A 17,191-nucleotide genomic window follows, 5' to 3' on the forward strand; every position below is an offset into this window, starting at 1 on the left:
ATATTCCAGGTGAGGCCTCACCAAGGCTCTGTACAACTGCAGTAAGACCTCCCTGCTCCTATACTCAAATCCCCCAGCTATGAAGGCCAACTTGCCATTTGCCGCCTTCACCGCCTGCTGCATCTGCATGCCAACCTTCAATGACTGATGTACCATGACACCCAGGTCTCGTTGCACCTCCCCTTTTCCTAATCTGCTGCCATTCAGATATTCTGCCTTCGTGTTTTTTCCCCCAAGGTGGATAATCTCACATTTATCCACATTATACTGCATCTGCCATGCATTTAGCCCACTCACCTAACCTGTCCAAGTCACGCTGCAGCCTCTTAGCATCCTCCTCACAGCTCACACCACCACCCAGCTTAGAGTCATCTGCAAACTTGGAGATATTGTTAACCTGTGGAATTCCCTGCTGCAGAGAGTTGTTGATGCCAGTTCATTGGATATATTCAAGAGGGAGTTAAATACGGCCCTTACGGCTAAAGGGATCAAGGGGTATGGAGAGAAAGCAGGAAAGGGGTACTGAGGGAATGATCAGCCATGATATTGAATGGCGGTGCAGGCTCTCAGGGCCAAATGGCCTACTCCTGTACCTATTTTCTATGTTTCTATGATATTACACTCAATTCCTTCATCTAAATCATTGATGTATATTGTAAATAGCTGGGGTCCTAGCACTGAGCCCTGCAGCACTCCACTAGTCACTGCCTGCCAATCTGAATAGGACCCATTTATCCCGACTCTCTGCTTCCTGTCTGCCAACCAGTTCTCTATCCACGTCAATACATTACCCCACTACCATGTGCTTTAATTTTGCACACCAATCTCTTGTGTGAGACCTTGTCAAAAGCCTTTTGAAAGCCCAAAAACACCACATCCACTGGTTCACCCTTATCCACGCTACTAGTTACACCCTCAAAAAATTCTAGAAGATTGGTCAAGCATGATTTCCCTTTCATAAATCCATGCTGACTTGGACCGATCCTGTCACTGCTTTCCAAATGCGCTGCTATTTCATCTTTAATAATTGATTCCAACATTTTCCCCACTACTGATGTCAGGCTAACCGGTCTATAATTCCCCGTTTTCTCTCTCCCTCCTTTTTTAAAAAGTGGTGTTACATTAGCTACCCTCCAGTCCATTGGAACTGATCCAGAGTGGAAAATGATCACCAATGCATCCACTACTTCAAGGGTCACTTCCTTAAGTACTCTGGGATGCTGACTATCAGGCCCTGGAGATTTATCGGCATTCAATCCCATCAATTTCTCTAACACAATAACTAATAAGGATTTCCTTCAGTTCCTCCTTCTCGCTAAACCCTCTGTCCCCAAGTATTTCCGGAAGGTTATTTGTGTCTTCCTTCATGAAGACGGAACCAAATTATTTGTTCAGTTGGTCTGCCATTTCTTTGTTCCCCATTATAAATTCACCTGATTCTGAAAGGGACCTACATTTGTCTTCACTAATCTTTTTCTCTTCACATATCTATAGAAGCTTTTGCAGTCAGTTTTTATGTTACCAGCAAGCTTCCTCTCATATTATTTCCCCCCCCCCTCCTAATTAACCCCTTTGTCCTCCTCTGCTGAATTCTAAATTTCTCCCACTCTTCAGATTTGCTGCTTTTTCTGGCCAATTTATATGCCTCTTCCTTGGATTTAACACTATCCCTAATTTCCCTTGTTAGCCGCGGTTGAGCCACCTTCCCCATTTTATTTTTACTCCAGACAGGGATGTACAATTGTTGAAGTTCATCCATGTGAACTTTAAATGTTTGTCATTGCCTATCCACCCTCAACCCTTTAAGTATCATTTGCCAGTCTATTTTAGCCAATTCACATCTCATACCATCGAAGTTACCTTTCCTTAAGTTCGGGACCCTAGTCTCTGTATCACTATCACCCTCCATCTTAGTAAAGAATTCTACCATATTATGGTCACTCTTCCCCAAGGGGCCTCGCACAAGATTGCTAATTAATCCTTTCTCATGACACATCACCCAGTCGAGGATGGCCAGCCCTCTAGTTGGTTCCTCGACATATTGGTCTAGAAAACCATCCCGAATACACTCCAGGAAATCATCCTCCACCATATTGCTACCAGTTTGTTTAGCCCAATCTATATGTAGATTAAAGTCGCCCATGATAACTGCTGTACCTTTATTGCACGCATCTCTCATTTCTTGTTTGATGCTTTTCCCCATCTCACTACTACTGTTTGGTGGTCTGTACACAACTCCCACTAGCATTTTCTGCCCTTTGTTATTCTGCAGCTCTACCCATACAGATTCCACATCATCCAAGCTAATGTCCTTCCTTACTATTGTGTTAATTTCCTCTTTAACAAACAACGCTACCCCAGCTCCTTTTTCTTTCTGCTTATCCTTCCTGAATGTTGAATACCCCTGGATGTTGAGTTCCCAGCCTTGGTCACCCTGGAGCCATGTCTCCGTAATCCCAATTTTTCTCATATTCGTTAATAGCTGCCTGCACAGTTAATTCGTTCACCTTATTACGAATATTCCTCGCATTGAGGCAGAGAGCCTTCAGGTTTGTCTTTTTAACACACTTTGTCCGTTTAGAATTTTGCTGTAATGTGGCCCTTTTTGCTTTTTGCCTTGGGTTTCTCTGCTCTCCACTTTTACTTTTCTTCTTTCTATCTTTTGCTTCTGCCTCCCTGCATAGGTTCCCATCCCCCTGCCATATTAGTTTAAACCCTCCCCTACAGCACTAGCAAACACTCTCCCTAGGACATTGATTCCGGTCCTGCCCAGGTGCAGACCGTTCGGTTTGTACTGGTCCCACCTCCCCCAGAACTGGTTCCAATGTCCCAGGAATTTGAATCTCTCCCTCCTCATCACTCCTCAAGCCATGAATTCATCTTATTAAAGAAGCAATAGCAGGACATTTGGAAAAGCAAAATTTGGTGAGGCAGAGTCAGCATGGATTTATGAAGGAGAATTCATGTTGACAAATTTGCTGGAGTTCTTTGAGGATGTAACTAACAGGGTGGATAAAGGGTATGTGTTGTATTTGGACTTCCAGAGGATTTGACATGGTGCCACATAAAAGGTTACTGCACAAGATAAATGTTCACAGGGTTGGGGGTAATATATTATCATGGATAGAGGATTGGCTAACTAACAGAAAACAGAGAGTCGGGATAAATGGTTCATTCTCTGGTTGGCAACAGTAACCAGTGGGGTGCCACAGGGATCAGTGCTGGCATCCCAACTATTTGCAATCTATATTAACGACTTGGAAGAAGGGACTGAGAGTAACGAAGCAAAGTTTGCTGATGATACAAAGATGGGATGAATAGCAATGTGTGAGGAGTGGGCAAATATTTGGCAGATGGAGTACAATGTCGAAAAGTGTGAGGTCATGCACTTTGGCAGAAAAAATCAAAGGGCAAGTTATTATTTAAATGGAGAAAGATTGCAAAGTGCCGCAGTACAGTGGGACTTGGGGGTACTTGTGCATGAAACACAAAAGGATAGTATGCAGGTACAGCAAGTGATCAGGAAGATCAATGGAATCTTAGCCTTTATTGCAAAGAGGATGGAGTATCAAAGCAGGGAAATCTTGCTACAGCTATATAAGGTATTGGTGAGGCCACAGCTGGAATACTGCGTGCAGTTTTGGTTTCCATATTTATGAAAACATATACTTGCTTTGGAGGCTGTTCAGAGAAGGTTCACTCGTTTGATTCTGGGGATGAGGGGGTTGACTTATGAGGAAAGATTGAGTTGGTTGGGCCTCTACTCATTGGAACTCAGAAGAATGAGAGGTGATCTTATCGAATCATATAAGGTTATGAGGGGGCTTGACAATGGTGATGCAGAGAGGATGTTTCCACTGATGGTAGAGACTAGAACTAGAGGGCATGATCACAGAATAAGGGGTCGCCCATTTAAAACCGAGATGAGGAGAAATTTCTTCTCTTGACGGTTGTAAACCTGTGGAAGCTGGATATTGAATACATTTTAGACAGAAATAGACAGTTTTTTAAACTATAAGGGAATAAGGGGTTATGGGGAACGGGCAGGGAAGTGGAGCTGAGTCCATGATCAGATCAACCATGATCATTGAATGGCAGAGCAGGCTCGAGAGGCCGTATGGTCTACTCCTGTTCCTATTTCTTATGTTCTTATGATGTTCGTGCTTTCAGCCATTCTCATTCCTCCCTAGCTGATTTGTATTCAAGTTAAACATGTTTGAACCTGCCCCAGGTCAGTGCTGTCTGCTCTCTGCAGTTACAGAAAATGCGTCCAAGCAATGTCCAAAAGTTTCAGTTTTTGCTCTCGAGTTTTTGCCGAATCTTACAGTCCCCCGTATGATATTTCAAGAATCCTTCTGGAATATCAAACCTCCGCTGGTGAAAATACATCGTGGTTGTCATGTGTCCTACATGGTTACTACGTGTACAATTACAAGGTGTGCCACCAGAGGGCACTGCAGTGGGAGACTCATAGGTTACCTGTACAGGTGTGCCTGGCCTAGTATAAAAGGCAGGCCACCAGGTGTTATCCTCATTCTGGAGTTGTCAATAAAGGACTAAGGTCACTATAGTTCACGTCGAACATATTGCCTCGTGGAGTCATTATCAGAGCATCAGAACCAGACACAACAATTGGCGACAGGATTACGGACCTTCATGCGAAAGTGGCTACCCTTGGTACGTTGCAGCAGTTCGCTGATGGTGATAATTGGGACGCCTTTGTGGAGAGGCTCATCCATTTCTTCACAGCAAATAACCTGGCAGGTGATAACCCGGCCACACTGGCTGATAAGCGCAGAGCTATCCTGCTAACCAGTTGTGGGCCCACTGTCTATGGCCTCATCAGGGACTTGCTGGCACCAGCGAAGACAATGACCAAGACGTACGAGGAGCTCGTAACGCTGATCCAAGAGCAACTCAAGCCCAAGGAGAGCATTTTCACAGCCAGTCACCGGTTCTACACCCACCAAAGGCCAGGAAATCGTGAAATATGCTGCAGACCCCAGGAGGCTGGCGGCACCGTGTGATTTTGGCAACCACCTCACTAAAGCGCTGAAGGAAATTTTTATCATTGGAATCGGCCATGAGGGCCTTCTTCATAAGCTGCTATCTGCGGATACCACAGTCACACTGCAGAAGGCCATCTCTGAACCAGGCATTCATGACCTCGACCTGCAGCCTTAGGCAGATGACTCATCCTCAGGACCCAAATCCGGCAGTACTGTGCACAGGGAGTAGCGCCTTTTAGAGGCTGGACTGTAGAACGTGAACCTTGTCAGGGAAGAGAGAACAGGCCCCCGATTCCCTTAACTCAGAATCCGCTGAGGGGGGCTAGTCGAGTAGCTCCATGCTGGTGTTGTGGAGGGAATCACAGGGTTCACCAGTGCCGTTTTAAAGACTGTGTGTAAAGGCTGCAGCACAAAGGGCCACATCTAGCGAATGTGTAAAAGAAATCTGACTCACTGTGTTGATGAAGAGTCTGCAGATGGCTAGGAATCCAACGCGGATTATGAAACGATAGTCAGAGAGGCAGCTCAGCGCCACGATGAGGTATATGGTACCACCAAGTGTTCCCCGTTGAGGATGGAATTCGAGATAGATGGCATTCTAGTCTTCATGGAAGTGGACACGGGGGCGAGCCAATCAGTGTTGAATCAAGAAGCCTTTGAGAGTCTATGGGACAATCAAGCTGAACGACCCAAGTTGGTCCCGGTTCAGGCAAAGTTGCGTACCTACACCAATGAACTTATCCCAGTCGATGATAGTGTGGATGTAAAGGTACTCCATGATGGCGCGATGCACAAGTTACCTCTGTGGATTGTTGCAGGTGATGGACCAACGCTGCTCGGAAGAAGGTGGATGGAGAAGATCCATTGGAAGTGGAAAGACTTCATCCCTCCAGCGATCGACGTTCTCAGCGCTCTGAGGCAAAGCAAGCCCTCACTTGAGGGTGGACCCGGCACCAGAGAACAGACCAGCACAGCACTCGAGGCACAGACCGCTCAGCACGACTGCGTGGAGATGATCCAGCTGAGACAACCCGAATGCACTTTTCAGGCTCCAGTGGCAGAACTCAGGCAGAAGAAAATCGGATCCAAAGGCGACTTCCCAGCTTCGGTGGCAGAACCCGGGAAGAAGAGGATCACCGCAGTCGACATCGTGGATGGAGGAAAGATGGCGTCCAAACCACGAGGTGATGCGCTGAAGAAAAAGATGGCGGCTGCCAGACCACGAGGTGCAGCGCTGATGGAGCAACACGTGGCAACAAACGAAGAAGAGGATTGGGGTAAAGAAAGTAAGGCTTTCTTAAAGGAGACCTGCAACCCACCACACTTCCACATTTTCAAACAGTTCCGCATTTTCAAACAAGGTAAGAGCAACTGTGAGTTAGATGTAAAATGTGCAATTGATGATCGGAATTGTGTGCATGCAATAAGCAAAGAGTCTCAATGTAATAGCAACTGTGAGCCAGATGTAAGATGTGAAATTGATGATCAGCGTTGTGTACATGCAATAAGCAAAGAAACGGTGCGCGATCGCGATCGGAGCTACAGGTTATTTACAATGAGTAATGAAACGTTGTGCGATGTAGGACTTCAACTGCATTCAGTCAATGCAGCGAGCAGACACCCATTGGAAGCACACAGGTCCAGCAAGCTACCCACTGCAGTAACCTGCGTCCCTGGAATGTGGCTACATGCAGCCAATACATATGAGCTGCAGAGCAAACGATCTCAGGAGGGCAACGGCACCGGTATCGATACCCTGCCCCTGATCGACTCCACCTCTCAGGCACCCAATGGCACCAACTGCCACAAGCCTGAAAGAGCAAACTGTGCTAAGGCGCAGCCCCCAAACCCCATCGCCACCAAGGCCATACGCGGGAACGCAGGGTCATCCGCAACAGTTCTCCCAAAGGGGACCGTGACCAGCCACGATCCGAAACCAAACAATGCCCAGGCAAGCGAGTCAGCAGTTCCCTGTGCACTACTTGACGACAGCTCCTCAGGGAGCAGCAGTGACCCAGGGCGCAAAGAAAGGACAGGGAGGTCACAGGCATCTGTGAACCTGCCCGACGCTAGGAGCAACGGCAAGAGCCCTGGGAGCAGGCAACTTGAGCCAACTGGGTTTCCACTGCCAGCACTGGGCACCGCACCACCCCCAGACTGCCTGGACACCATCCAGGACTTCTGGAACTAGCTTGTCCTTACACAACGGTTACCGATCCCCAGTACTTATCGATAATGTATCTTACCAGTTGAATGCACTTGCCTCACAACTGAACCACAAATGTAATGCAAACTTTTTTTCTGGACTTGAATGTATATGAATGTAATGAGCCTCCGGCATAATCTATATGTGGGGGGGAGAGAATGGAGTGGCATGGACACACAAACAGTAACCACCAGCACTCTACTACCAACGAAACATCAACCACTCATCCAAAATAGAAACAACCCGCCAAGGGTCAACCAGATAGAACTAAACCCAGAGCACAGTCAATGCAGAGGCGATTTGCACTAAAGGCTTGGGGGAAGAGTGATGTCATGTATCCTACATGGTTACTGCTTGTAACTATTACAAGGTGTGCCACCAGAGGGCACCGCAGTGGGAGATTGCAGGTTGTCTGTACAGGTGTGCCTGGCCTAGTATAAAAGGCAGGCCACCAGGTGTGATCCTCACTCTGGAGTTATCAATAAAGGACCAAGGTCACTACAGTTCAAGTACAACACATTGCCTCGTGGAGTCATTATCAGAGCATCTAAAGACATAAGTGGTCCAACCAACCCTATATACTTTACTTTTAACACCCCGAATACATCCCTTAAAATACAACAAGAAACACATTCCTACAACATATTTACAGAGAAAAACATTGAGGTTCAACCTTTAACCAAGGCCTCCCACCGACTTCGAAGTGCCTTGCTTCATCTTTTGCAAGACAGCCGCAACAAATACATTACAATGAGAAACTGTATAATTATGAGAGTGTGCGAGCAAATCCGGATCCACGGAGGAACTTCTACATTCAAACCAGTGTCCCACCAGAGCTAGAATTTATCCTTTAATTTGCTCCCATGTTCCAGTTTGTTTGTTCCAGTGTAAAATAATGTTTCTGCGAGAGCTCAGTGGCTTTAATTAATGTTGTGAGGTGTTCGGGCAGAAAAGGAATGTGATATCTGAACTGTGACGTACTGCTGCAGATTATGGATTGTGGCGTTCACCGTGATGTGTACCGAGGATGGCTCTGGGATTGGAAGGATGCGCTCTTGGGCCACTTGAACTTCGGTGTGGGGTTTGAAGCAGAAAGTCGTGTCGGTGACCGGACACCAAGTGTCGTGGTGCACTTGATACTGGTCCACGCTCGTCGTCACGCAGTATGTCCCGTTGCCCGCATATGCTACCTGAGGTGGAACGTGGCTCTGGACCATCACCTCCATGGTGCAATTAATAGGCTCTGCAATCTCTGATTCAAACCCGTACTCTGGCCGGTCGAACGCGTTCAAGTGCTGGGGACACAATATGACGTGTGCGCCCCTGCTCTGGCACCCCTTGAGGTTAGTGCCAGTCCTGGCATGCTCCCATTTTATTCCAAACGGTGGGGCCCCATGGTACCGCATGTACATTCCCTCCCGTAAGACGCCAATGTTTTCCACTCTGTATACCGGCGCTGGCTGTGGTGTCCCGCCCATTACCGGCATACGCAACACAATCCCCATAACCGAGTGGTTGGACCTACCACAATCCACTGGGATTGGGTAGGCTTCGGAAGCTAAACGGAGCTGACACGGACTCATCGCTGCGAGGTGCTGGATGCTGACCCACGATGGGACACTACCTTGTTGGAGGTCATCCAAATGACTGCGTCCCTCGCCTAGCAACCAGGCACCGTACAACACGCACACTTCATTCAGGGCTGCCTGTGCCGAGGCATTCTGGTCCTCCCGTATCAACTTGTTAACCATTTTAGCATGTGTCTCCAGCTCCACGATGACCTCTTTTAAGTGAATAGTCATCGCCTGGTCCTCCTTTAGCTCTGACCCTACCACTTTGTTCCCCTCCCCCGAGATCTTCCGCAGCTGGTCCTTCAAACCGCTAACCTGCATCTGCAGCTGCACATCGTCCATACTATTGATGAGGGATGTACCCGCGCTAAATGCCGTAGCGACATCATTGAGCACCCCTTCACCTCTGCCTCCCCGGACCAATGTTATCGTACACTCCCAGGTTGTACAACTTTTCCTGACTCACATCCCCGCAACTGAGTTCAAAGAACTGTCGGAACATTTCTTTAATGAGGGCCTCATAGAGCTGCTCAGTTTCTTTTGGACACCACTCAGGCAGATGTACCCCGGTTAAGTTTAAAATGACCGACGCGACCGCGTAATGTACCCCCTGGAATAAAACCTTCCCGGTCGGGAATAAAAGTAAACCATTCCCTCGGCCTGGTGTGGTGGCGGGACACCCCAACTTCTGTCACCTGTACCGGTGGGGCTGTGGGCAGGGGCCTCCTCTTGTGTGCCATAAGCTTCGTGGAATTTATTATGTTGGGAGGGTCTGGGATCAAGCAGGAGTCCATTCTCTGAACCCATCTGATCCCATCCCCGGAGTCCTGCCATTGCCTCGAAAAGGCAATCGACACACCTGCTGGGCAGATTCCTTCCGACCCCCACATACATACACACAAATTCCCTGATCCTCCCTCCACCACTTGTCCCAGCACACTTCGCCCCTCCTCCCCCCCCCCCCCCATGTCCCCGGAATCTGTTGGTACGTATTGTTCCCCAGTCGTTCCCGGTCCGCTGTCTGGTTCCCCATGTCCTGACTCAAATTTCCTGAGCCATCATCACTGTCCCAGGGGAATATGTCCCTTGCACTTCAAGCATACACGCTTGCCCTCGGTCACCCCAACCCGTGTGGCAGACCTTCCGTCTGAAACACTGTATGGAAGCCTCCCCGTATGTGAACCCGGTGTGGCTGGAGTATTTCGTCAAATTCGACCCTGACCACTTTTCCTCGTGGAAGTTGGTTGCCATCCCGTCCGTGTCCCCTGTCCTGTCCCCTGTCCTACCCCCCCCCGCAGTACAGCCGTAGAGGAAGGACAACTCGGAGTCTCCTCTCCTGCTGTGTCCCGTTTCGGCCAACATCTAAATCAGGCTCAGTCTCAGAGCTGTCTCCAGTCCATCCTCAGCTTCCTGCAAAACAAAACTAACAAGCACCTTGCTATGAGAGGGTCTACCTCCACAGGTCTGGCTTCATTACAACTAACCAAAACACTTTAAAAGGAAACTATGTACAATACCACCCGTGCTGCGGGATGGCCCCGCTAGGGCGCTTCTTGCCTGGGCCTTTTACAGCTCCTGGTCAGCGTGTAAGGAGGCGTCCACGGCACCCTTGGTCGTGGGATCCTGCTGCTCCTTCTTACAGCCCCCACCACGGGATCCTCGCTGTCTCAAACTATGGGAGGAAGACCCGCGTCCACCATGCTGTTTACAGCACCTTGGTGTTTCTTTCCTTTCCTTACCCTTTCCCCCGGGTTAAACAACTTACACTGGTTTACGTGGAACCACTTTGTGCACCTTGGATGTTTAACCGCGTAAACAATGGGGCTTGCCTTATCCACTGTACTGCAAGGTCCCATATACAGTGGGTAAAACGTCCCGAAGCAAGCGTAGTTTCAGACCATCACCTGGTCCCCTACCTTCCACTCGTGCGTTCTCTGGGTCTCGAGCAGCAACCGATTACTCCAGTGCTGCTTCCCCATGTTACTGGCTACCTGCCAATGAATCTGCTTCAACCTCTCGTACAGATTCTTGACAAACTTATCCCGGTTTACTTCCCTCACTTGACCTTCGGTGAGAACTGGTGCCAGAACATTGGTGGGCGTGCGCATGACCCTGCCTGTTCTACCCTTTGCCAGGTAGTCTCCGGCCCTGGGTGTCCCGCTCCTGGGCCCCCGTGGGTCAACTGGAGGAATTCCCTCTGGTGCACCTTGGGAACTATCCACCGATCCTCCTTAAAGAGCATCCCCTCCTTTATGGTGATGCCCGCTACCCCCGACCGGACCTTCTACCTTCTCGCCCTTAGCCACTTGTGTCAGGACGACCTTTGGTATGGGATCCTGTGCCTGGACTTGCCTCAAGTCTGGGGCCAATGCTAGCCTTGCATTCCTTGATGTCCCCACTTTGTCCCAGATCACTGCTACTGGACTGGACCCGTATGGATCCCCAAAAATCTCCTTCCTTGGCTCCCTCCTTTGCTAACTCGTCTGCCCTTTGGTTGCCTTCCCCTCTGGGCTCTGTCTTAGAGTGAGCCTTTACTTTGTGGATGCAATGACATCCTGGGGTCCCCGTGGCCTCCAAGACCTTTCTCAGCAACTGTGCTGTTACTAAGGGCTTCCCGTCTGTGAATGTGAAACCGCGACGAGCCCAGATGGCCAAGTATTCGGTGCACAAATTGCACGTAAATATGGAATCCGAGCAGATGGTGTATGGGGCCGGGAACTCGTCGGCACGGGTAACGACGTACACCATTGCCAACAATTTAACGTGCTGCGCGCTCAGGGAGCTCGGGAGTTTAATAGCCCGTGCTATCCCAGCTGTAGGGTCATAAATCCCGCAGCCAGTGAAACGCTCCCCGTTCACTACCGAACTAGACCAGTTGACGTAGATCTCGCGGCCCGTTGGGTGTAACGCGGCCCGGAATCCTACGTCCACGTCCCATACCTCTTCCACCGTAAACTTATGGGCCGTCCCTGGGTAGATCATGTTGGTGGCCAACTTGGGCTCACTCAGGCCTTGCACTCTCAGATGCATTTGTGAGACCAATAAAGTCCAGTGGGCAATGTGAGCACTACTCACCTTGCCGTCCTTTATCCTCCCATCTAATAACATCTGAGTGGGGGTATGGTGGGTTAGTAGGACGATCCCGTAAAGAGCTGTGAGCGCTCTACGGCCCAATGCGTGGCTAGGAAATGCTTATCGCAAATGGAATATCCCCGTTCTACATCCGTGAGGACTCTTGCCGAGTACACCACGGGCCTCAGTTTGCCGTGCCGCTCCTGGAGCAGCACCGCGCTCAAACTGTCCCCGCTGGCTGCTACTTCCAAAAAGAAATCCTCCCCACCATTAATCGCCCAATGCGGGTGACATCTGCAGGTCTCCCTTGAGGCGATTAAATGCTGCCGTGCAGGCCTCATCTCACTCCCATCCGACTCCCTTGCGGAGGAGCTGAAGCAGAAGGGCTGCCGTGGCAGCATAATCCTCAATAAAATCCCTGCAGTACCCCCTGTATGCTCCCTGCAGAGCCCCAGGAAGGATCTCAACCCCGTTACGGTCGTGGGGGGGCTGGTAACTTCTGTACCGCGTTCCACTTTGCCTCGTCTATAATCCTTTCACCAGTCCTCACGATCAGCCCGAGGAATTTTACTTCCCTCTGACCGATCTGAGCTTTCTTGGGATTGACCTTGAACCCTGTCTCTCTCAGCAGCTCCAGCAGCTTGGCCAGCAGCGGACCATGCTCCTCTCCCTCATCGGAGAACAAAAGCAAATCGTCCACATACTGCACCAACTGCTGGGGTCTGCTGAATTCCTTTAAGGCGTCTGCCATGCATTGGTGGAATATGAAGGGGCTGTTATGAAATCCCTGGGCAAGACATGTCCATGTACACTGCTGTCCCTTAAAAGTGAAGGCAAACTTTTACCGGTCTTCCCGTTTCAGGGGAATCGACCAAAACCCGTTTGAAATGTCCAGCACCGTAAATGTGGTTGCGGTTGCTGGAATACTCCCTATCAGATGAGCTATGGCCGCGACCGTGGGCACCTGATAGTCCACGGTGGCTCTCCACGACTGGTCCGGTTCTCTAACCGGCCAAAGTGGCAAGTTCACGTGTGTGACTATGGGTCTCAACACATCCTGCGCTACCAGGGATCCCAGTGCTGTCTCTAAGTCGGCCTCTGCCTCTCTGGGGAAACTGTACTGCTTCTGTGGCCATGACATGGGGTCCCCCTGTACTCGGAGTTCCACCCCCGTCATCCTACCACAGTTGTGTTTGTGTGTGGCGAATGATGAGAGGTTGTGTCGCACATACACCTGATACTTGGCCGGGGTAGTATTGACCAATTGCTCTAGGTCATAACTTCGGCTTCATGCTACTTGTTGCCTTTTCCTTCCCCTTTCCTTGGGATCACTACAACTTCTCTCTCTTTATCGGAACCCACTGCTCCCCAAAGGCAGTGATTCCTCAAATCCACTATAATCCTGTGGGCTAACATAAATTCAGCCCCTAGGACTCCTGACCCTGGCTGTTCCCACTTTATTAGGATGCATTCCCATCTGGTGTGGAGGGATCGTAAATCTATGACTAACGGCTTGGATATCGCCCCCCACCCCCCCACCCCACCCCGCATACTTGTTCCTGGTGAACCCCATGATGCTGAATGGAACCTTGCTGGACCACGGTAAAGCGGTCGGGTTACTCGCATGGATCACTGCTGGAAGCCCCGGTGGTCTACCAAGTACTTCCCCTCTACCTTCTCCACCCCATCCTCACACATGGTCGACTCCACTCATCGTACATGAGCAAACACAGGTACTTAGGCTGGGTGCGTGCTAGTCAGGGTGGTGGGATTACCGGAGTGGTCGGGATTTCTCTGCTTACAGCAGCGTCTATGCTTCCCTGCTCTGGCACAAAAACTGTCCGAAGAGTGGCCACCAGGACATCAAATTTTTCCGCGGTTGGTCCCTTCGCCTCGACAGGTTTTGTCTTCAGCACTGGAGGATCCCCTTTGCCTTGCCCCTTCCTCGGGGCTGGGCAGTCTTTCCTCCAGTGTCCCATCTTCCCACACCCAAAACATGCCCTAGCCTTCCCTGCGCTAACCCCTTCCTGACGCCATTCCTTTTTACTAGCCTCACTGGCCTTCATTTCATGTACCTTGCCCTTACTTGATTTGATCTCCTCCTCTGAGCCGGTTTTAAAGGCCAGGCTCAGGTAACGAAGCACTCCGCCCTTCGTATTCGTGAGGTCCTCGGGGTCAAACCAGGCCTCCGCTTTTACCCTTATCCTTTACCCATACTGCCCTAAGTGGAGGAAGTGCATCTGGGAGGGTGCTGAGCACCTCGAGTCTCATCGCCGAGAGCATGCAGAAATCAAGCGCAGGCAGTGGAAAGAGCGTGTGGCAAACCAGTCCCACCCTCCTTACCCTCAACGACTGTCTGTCCCACCTGTGACCGAGACTGTGGTTCTCATACTGGACTGTTCAGCCAAATAAGAACTAATTTTAAGAGTGGAAGCAAGTCTTCCTCGATTTCGAGGGACTGCCTAAGATGATGATATTCGTGGCAAACTGTTTGCCATGAGGGTCCTGAGCCAATGGTTTCTCGGCCCCCCCCTGCAACTGTGCTCTGTTGAGCATCCCACCCATTGCCATTTCGTAGATGGACCAGAGCCTGTCCGTGAATGCCTGAGGTGCTTCCCCTGCCAGTTGCAGTGTCCTCTCTACCTGAGAGAACGGACTACCCTGGGTGTGACCCATGGCTCTCAGCCGGCTGTGGTCCCCTGTCCCCGTTTGGTCTCGGTGAACAGGGCCTGATACAGTTTCCTATCCAGGGAAAACAGCAACAGGCCTCACTACTCCCATTAATCCCCCCAATCTGGTCCACCTCGATGAAGTGAACTGAGGGGTCCCCTTCTTTCTTTAACTTGGGCACCTCCGAGATCATATTCTGCAGCTGAGATTAGTGCACTACATGTGTGGCGCATGAAAACTGGAAATTTGCGGACTCCCCTCTGAAGCTGTATTCAGTAGCAGATTTGCAATGCCAAGAAGGTATCACGCACACGGTCACACCATGCAGGAACGTGCATTGCCAGCTGGGAAGCGGGCCGAGATTTCAAGCACTGCACTCGGTGGGCGGGAAACAGGCTAAATCAGCAAGTAGCAATATTCTTGCCTCACACACACCATTCCCATCAGTAAAAGTACATACACCAATAGGAATCTTCATGTGAAAACAATTTTAGGTTTAGGTGAATTAAAGTAGCCAGGTATTAATTGTCAGTAAAAGATTTTGTACATTGAGTGATTTAAATCTGAAAGTTGCCTTTGTTTTAGAATGCAGAAACCATCACAGTTCAGTAAATATTCAGTATTATAAGACGAGCATTTTTTTGGCATTGTTTGAAGTTCAGCTTGTTTTCCAATGTGTACCACAAAATCATCAGTTCTCTTTAGTCAAACTTGTATTGAGAAATTTGAGCATTTTGTGGCATAGTGGGTGACTGCAAATATTTCAGCAAAAACATTGTTTCAAAATAATTTCAGCCACCTAACTTGGTTAACCAGTTTCTAAAATAGTTTTGGCTAACTAGCTTCTTAATTTGCCTTTGTGAGCACAGCTAAATATAAAAAGAAGTAATATGTGGGTAGGTTTTAACTCCAGGCATGGGATGGGCAGAGTGCTGGAGAGAGGCCTGAGCCATTTGGAGGGCCAGCAAACTTCACAGCCTGACCGGGCATCTGGCTGCGGCTTGCTGCGTCCCACAGTATTCTTGGGGGAGCATGGACGAGCATTCCTGCTCCACCTGGCTCCTATAAAAATAATCCTGCTCTTAACCTTTTTGGCCTGTGTCTGCTTTACCACCTGCTACAATTCAGGCACAGCATGCATGACACACATTCACACAGTTGTCCCACACAGTTGCACTGGGGTCTTGTGTATGTCATGGGCCCCCAGTTTACTTGGCGTAATGAGATTTCAGATGGGCCCTAGGATTGCCCAGCGGAAGGCCACAGAAAATATGACTGGAATGATCCTGGCAGGAACCAGGTGGTAAACCGGGTGATAAGTGCAGCATGGTTATTTTAGGGCCACAACTGCCATGTTTCTGCTGTTAAAATCGGCCCAATTATAATCAAGCTGCTATGACTCCTTTACCTTTTCGTTCCGTACTTTCTTTGAACTTTAGTAAGCAGATAAAAGTGCAGATCCTTCAGAAATGACATGTCTTAAAATTAGGCTGGAAATAATCATCTCCTTTGTTGATCATTTTGACAGTATTAAGGAGGTTTATCAACAACTGTTGGCTTTGTACTATTCTTGCTGTAGAAAACCGTTCAATATTGGTTGACAAAAAGAGCAGTATAGGCGATGTGAACTTAAAATACAACTCTCATATTTCTTCTTTGGTTACTAATTGCTTCTGTTAACATTTCTTAATATACTTGAGAGCTATTCCTGCTTTATTGTCTTGAAATGAATCGCTGGACAGTCGGGAGCACCATGAAGCACACTGACTTCTCTGCCTAATTATCTGATTACTGCTCCTGTCCAGTAAGATTCTGTATCTGGAGTCATGCTTACCAAATTTTACTCCGTAATTGTTGTCTTTTGTTGGGGTTTAAAGTGGAAAAAAAAATGAGATATCTAGTGGGAATGAGCTTATAACACAACTTATAATTCAATACTAATTGCATCAGATTGGCAGCCCAATTCAGAGGGGCAATAAAGATGGCTAGGAAATAGAAACCTCTGAGATAAATTGATATACTAAGCTGGATTGTTACATCTGCAGCTGGTTATTATGAAACTCACCTGGGGTGAATGGTTCCTACTTCAACCAGTGCTACCAATTGACTTCATTAGAAATGAATATCGGGAGCAAGATATAACAGGCGGCTACAATATCGCCTGTTTTGCACTAGCCAAGTGAAAAATTACCTCCTTGGTGTGAAATAAGAAAAAGCCAAGGAAGATTTGATATCAAATCACTGGTATAAAAGCAGAATGTAGCCGGTGGTCTTTACAGGGTATATTAAATTATACAAAGGTTTGATTGTGGAGTCATCGGCTGCCAATTTTCTCCAGGGAGGTAGGTTGGGGGCGGGGGAAGCTCCGAGGTGGGTGGGCCCTGCCGGGGATGGGGGTTGGGGATCGGCAGTCGGGCATTGCTGGGGGGGTGGTGGCGGGGGCTCGGCAGTGGAGGATCAGGGATTGCGGGAGCGGAGGGATCGGCAGTGGAAGTTCGGGGATAGCAGGAGGGTAGGGGTGGGAGGGGGGAATCAGGTCGGGTCTGCAGTGGAGGATCAGGGGGATGTGGGGTGGGTGATCAGTCGGAAAATCGGCGGGGGGTTGGCTGGGGGATCGCAAGGTTGGGGATTGGCGGGGGAGAGCGAGAGGGTGGTGGCTGGCC

At 49.2% G+C, this 17,191-nt stretch overlaps 1 protein-coding gene across 4 annotated transcripts in view; it reads left to right on the plus strand.

Annotated features, from left to right (window-relative positions):
- antxr2a (ANTXR cell adhesion molecule 2a) overlaps positions 1-17,191 on the plus strand; it is a 372,665-nt gene that overhangs the window by 105,913 nt on the left and 249,561 nt on the right. The window lies entirely within an intron of this gene.

The sequence above is a fragment of the Pristiophorus japonicus genome, chromosome 2, assembly GCF_044704955.1.
Source record: "Pristiophorus japonicus isolate sPriJap1 chromosome 2, sPriJap1.hap1, whole genome shotgun sequence".
Taxonomy (NCBI): Eukaryota; Metazoa; Chordata; class Chondrichthyes; family Pristiophoridae; genus Pristiophorus; species Pristiophorus japonicus.